The following is a 5,741-nucleotide window of genomic DNA, read 5'->3' as shown; positions in this document are numbered from 1 at the left end:
TTTTTCTCAAAACGTCTTTTTTTTTGTTGCAGTTTTTTCCCCTACTCCTTCCTTAGTTTCATCGTTTTGACATGAAACTTTCAGGAAACATAGATTGCAAGGCTGCCATCAATGTAACAGAGAGATATTTGCGAAAAAAATAACACTTTTCCATTGGCAAGCAATTATGCAAAGTTTAGAAAAGGTTTATATATATAGCCTATTGGGAAAATCCTCATATTTATTTTCTTTTACACTTATTGAAAAAAAACTCGCAGTTACAGTCGAACCTGCCCTGACGGTCACCTCTATAAGACGGCCACCTGTACAAACGGCCACTTTCCATTTCCCCCCTTGCGTTTTTTCTATATAATGTAACTGTGTAAAACGGGCACCTGTCCAACGCGGCCGCGGCCACCATAATTTAACACACAACCCCTATCATACTAAGCAATAATACCTGTCTAAGACGGTCACCTTAGTGACTCCATTACATTTTGTCATAAATTGTGCATTGGCCCCTGGCGTTGTGGGCGAGCCGTCATAATTCAATCACCAGTCGTTTTTGTTAGGTAGTCCCTCCAACCGATCATGTTGCGTAGGCCCCTCCCACTGTTGACCAATAGCTACCAATTTCCAGCTGCTGGTGAGGTAAGCGTATGATCCCTCATAACCCATAAGCCCCGCCCAGAACTCATACACAAATCGTAAGTGAGATGAGTGGTCACTGTTTACCCAGTCTGTAACAAAGTAACACTAACAGGGGACGTCAACATGAACTTGTTACAGAAGCGTCGTTCTCCGACCCATGTATTTGTTTTAACATGGCACTCGGTCTTCCTTGTCTTATACATTTCGTTTTATTGTCATCCTTGTGCAAAATCAGCGACAAAATAAAAATTACAAACGAAATACAAACCAACAACAACAACACCAACAAAGACATTATGGGGCTACTTTCGATTGGGGCCTCAGATGGGAATGGTTTGTTTTCTTTATCTTGATCAGTCCTGCCTAAAACGGCCACCTGTCTTATATGGCCACTTTTCTCCTTGACAATGGGAGGCCGTCTTACACAGGTTTGACTGTATGTTGATAGGGACTGGTTCAGGTATACTCTCATCAAATTTGATCAGTAAATAAGATAGCCTAAAGGATTTGAATTTCATTGTTTATTTGTAAGATGGCAGCCGTTTCCAAAGCAACTGATGTAGCAATGCAATAATAAAAGTACATATCAAGAGATTTTTCTTTGCCCAACTTATATGTGTACTTAGATTTGATCTCGGGCAACAAACATAGAAAATAGACATTGAGGGTCGCTCCTTCCTTAAAAAAAAAAAAAAATATATAGAAAAAACTTATTTTGAAAAAATGTGCCATGTTTAACTGTGGGGTTTGGGATTTTGTTATTTTGGTTCGACAGTACCTTATGTTACAGCAGAACAGAGTAATACTGGGCTTTGTAAAAATGGTTGTAAATGCTTTTTGTCCGCATCAACACAATATGTAGATCCTTTTAAGAGGTGAGCTGCTTAGACTCTGCCTGTCAATGCCAACACAAACCTAAGGTGCTCCACATTCATTCCCTATAGTAGACTCTGTTTAACTCGCCCCACAAAAAGATTTCCGATTTCTGTTTCTTCTATCTTTATTCTGTGCATTGCAACTTTCCTTAAAACAAGATCTGTGTATGGTGTAACAAGCTGTAAACATGTAATGTAGCCTAACTAATTCTAGAGAACTCTCAGCAGGATTAGCTTCAAGTTGGTTGATCATTTTGTCTTCTACTTGTTGCAAAGTATTGGTTGGTATTCAGTTTATGTTCTCATGTGTCTTGCCAGTAGCGGAACTAACACAAAGACATTTTCAGGTCCCTGTGACGTTTATGTTATCATGGTTTTGCCGTATACATGCCAGCATCAGAAAGACAGGATATAGTTGATCAAATGTCTTCCCCAACTGAGAATTGATCTTGCATCTTTTGCATTGAAGATGCAGAGCCTAACCATTGCTCAGAGATGTCAACCCTCATGATTTTATTGTGAGACTCACGAAAACACGACCAGGCTCATGCCTCCGTGTCTGTGTAGTCTCACAAATTTTCATGGTCGGATTAAGTTGAATCTTATTTGGAATAAAAGTTACTAGGACACCGGTCGTAATAGTCACAAAGACTGATCATTGCAAACCGCTTCCATTTCCGCCAAAGTTTTGATCTGCCATTATGTATTTGGCTCTTCTCTTTTTCCGAGTGTTGAGGCATTTTTGCATCATTACCCCAGACTCGTCTTGTTTGATTTTTGGGTTTATTGAATGTCATATTACTGTCCGTTACGAAGTCTCACTAAAAAGATTCAAATCTCAATCTCACAAAAATTTACTTGGATCTCACAAAGAGCTTTCATCTTAGGTTGGCATCTCTAATTGCACCACAGATGCTGATAACAAAAGAGCCAGTTGGAAGACAGCGAGTTCAAATACGGAAAACCAATCCTACACCGGAGAGGCTGTGGCAAATATGCGACACCCCACCAGAGGGGGAGCTGCGGCCCCTATTGGTTGGACAGCGGACAGTTAATCTTCTCCGGCCCTTTCGGGGTGTTTGAATTTCTAAAGGTTGAGATCTGGGGACATAATTTATTGACATTGGCAGGAATGTCTTAATAAGTCAAGAGAGCTCTATATTGGGCTACAGTACCTCATGTCGCCTATAAAAAATGTAGGTCCAAACCAAACGATTAAAATTAACCTTACATTGGATGAAAGTATATATTTACATATATATATATATATTGTTTTACATTGTACTTTCATAAAAGTAAGTGCTTTTAGACAGATTTATATGTATATTATATGTCATACAATGCTACTAATTTTAATGTACAAACATAACAGCTGATTTTACCAATGTTATTTTCGCTTTCTATTTTGAAAAAAATGATGGTTCTGAGCTGAGCTTTGTATCAGTGATCAGAGTCAGCAGCACTTTCCTGTTTTTTATTACACCGATATTAATAAATGCCAAACATTTTGTATTGACTCTGCTTCTGTATGATATGAGAATTTCTTTTTTTTTTTTTTTTTTTAAACTGCAGCTCTGACGCTCAAACATTTATCTGTATGTCCAACTTTTTATTACGGTTTCCCTAAATGTGTTTTATAGTAATGGGAAACTTGCCTTTGTCATGAATCATCTACAATACTAATACATTTCATAAGAAAAAAGCTTGATGAAATTTTAATGTATTTAATTCGCTCAAATTCTGTGCCTGGTTGTATCAAATGTAATGTATACATTTATTATGATTTAGTTTCTATGATTTATACTTTCAGTGTCATATATTGAAACATGTATTTTTTAAAATGTAAATTGATTTTTGGTACTGAAATTCCTGTTTTTTGAGGAATTTTATTCATGATAATGAAAGTGACAGTTAATCAAACTTATTCAGTCTTTATTATTTCAGTTATTTTCCTATCTAGTACAACTATGCCTTAGTCATCTTCTCTCTGCCAAAATGTCTCCTTTGACAATTGAGTTTGATTTTTACAGGAAATGCTGCAATCAACCCAAAGATAATTTAGGATTCATTGGCTGCTTTGACTTTGACCCTGCCTGTTAGAGTGGAGACACTTCAATCTAGAAGTAGAAGAAAGAACGAGTTGTTCGATAACATCAACTGGCCCACACTATGGATTAAACTCATGTTTTCAGTGTGGAAAAGTTAAGAGCCTATATAATTTTTTCACAAAAAGCGGTCTGTGTATGGTGTAACAAGCTGTAAACGTGTACATGTAATGTAGCCTAACTGATTCAAGAGAACTCTCTGCAGGATTAGCTTCAAGTTGGTTGATCATTTTGTCTTCTACTTGTTGCAAAGTATTGGTTGGTGTTCAGTTTATGTTCTCATATGTCTTGCCAGTAGTGGAACTAAATGTCTCAGAATTACATATCTCAAAATGTGCTTCTGCGAACTGTCTTTAATTAATGTGAGCTTTGTGTTTTATGTTAACAGAGTGTCAATTGGATCAGGGACACAATGTTCACCTCATAATTAGATGAAGCTGGGTTGATTCTGGTCTGTTGGAAAGTAGACTTTGAATTGTTTTTATGAGGCCTATATACATGTCATGGGTCATATGTTGTAAATATTAGCTATGCTAGGGTGACTGACCTGCAGGTGCTGATCTTGTCTCATTTCAACATGGGTAAAAACAGTATTAAAAGCAAAGAAGCTTCTTATTAGTACTAACCCCCGTCCCCCCCAAAAAGGAAAGAAAAAAAGAAAAGAAACATAAAACCTATTACTGTTTAGTAGAAATATTCAGATGCAAACAATTCATGTGTAGCTGTAAGTAGTGTAAGAATAAAAACATTGAATCTTGCTGGAGTAGTTGTCTTGCCCTGTTTCCATTCAACCAATATCAATTTCTGTTCATTATGTTAATTTGCCTATCATTGCCACTGTTTTCCATGGTGGCCATATTTATTTCATGGCTCTCAGGCCCAGAGTGAAACGGCTATATCTACCACAACAGTTGAACTGAAGCCTTTTGATTGAGTTTCAGATGTTTAAAGCTCTTACATCCTGCTTACATGTATTTGATATGTATTTTATAGCTCACATGAATATATTTCTTAATTTGTGTTTTCTTTAGTCTACCATTACTACCAGTCAGCATTTCTTTATACTTTATATTGAACAAATCAGATGTCTGATAGTAGTACCTTAACTCTTTGTATACGGCACGCCAGTTCAGCTGACTCACAGCATCACAAGGTTGTTCACATTCAAAACAAAAATCTACCTAAACTCAGAAAATTCATTTTATCTGAGATCAAACTTTTTGTTTACTGCTTGGATCCTTCGTTTCTTCTCAACGGATGTTTATTTTAAGCATACAGGCATGAGCGGAGTTATAGGAAAGTTTTGGATGCTGAAAACTGATGATTGCCTTCCGTAAACGAAGAGTTAATGGACTGTGATTTTAAACGGCCGAGACTTAGAGGTTCCCCCCAAGTATGAAAGAAGTTATTATAAAATGAAAAGAGGATGAATGAGTAACTGGTGAAGGAAAATCTATTTGGATTTGAGAGATATGTGGCGATTCAGAAGTGGAAGATTAAAAGTCAGTGTATTTCTTAGGGAGTTGGGTGGCAGAGGTACATGCATTTCATTTTTTTCAGCCTCACATAAAACTACATAAGATAAGATAATACTTTATTGTACCCTTTGGAAATTTAATAAAGTATTATCTTATCTTATGAATGTAACCAAAGCATATACTGGTGACCGATACTGTTAGCAGCAGTGGTCTGTGTAAAACAGGCCTTAGACTTAGAGTGGAGAAAGTAAATTAATAATTGTTTTGAAGAGCACTGGCTTTGTATAGTTCCTTGGTTTAATTATTACATGTATACCAATCATCCAAGGAGTGGAAAGTTTTCAACAGTTTATATTACAAAGAAAAATGTTTTCTACTGTCTGCATTCCTACCTGTTTACTTTACTTTTTACTCTGTCTCAAGCCAAAAGTTTTGCATTTTGCTAAGTTCTTGATATTTTTCAATAAAAAACTCATGTCTTGCATACGGCAACTACCACTACACTACAGCCACAGAGCCAAGTCAAATTGTCCATCAAACTTAATTCTAAATAGTAATAATTATGAAAGTTTGTTGTTATAGATCCAGAGTTTTAGCATGTCCATTCTAATTTTTCTACAAACCTTGATATACATGAAGACAGCAGAAACACA

The sequence above is a fragment of the Aplysia californica genome, unplaced genomic scaffold (genome assembly GCF_000002075.1).
Source record: "Aplysia californica isolate F4 #8 unplaced genomic scaffold, AplCal3.0 scaffold00064, whole genome shotgun sequence".
Lineage (NCBI taxonomy): Eukaryota > Metazoa > Mollusca > Gastropoda > Aplysiida > Aplysiidae > Aplysia > Aplysia californica.
The sequence above is the reverse complement of the archived record's forward strand: the minus strand, read 5'-3'. Positions refer to the sequence as shown.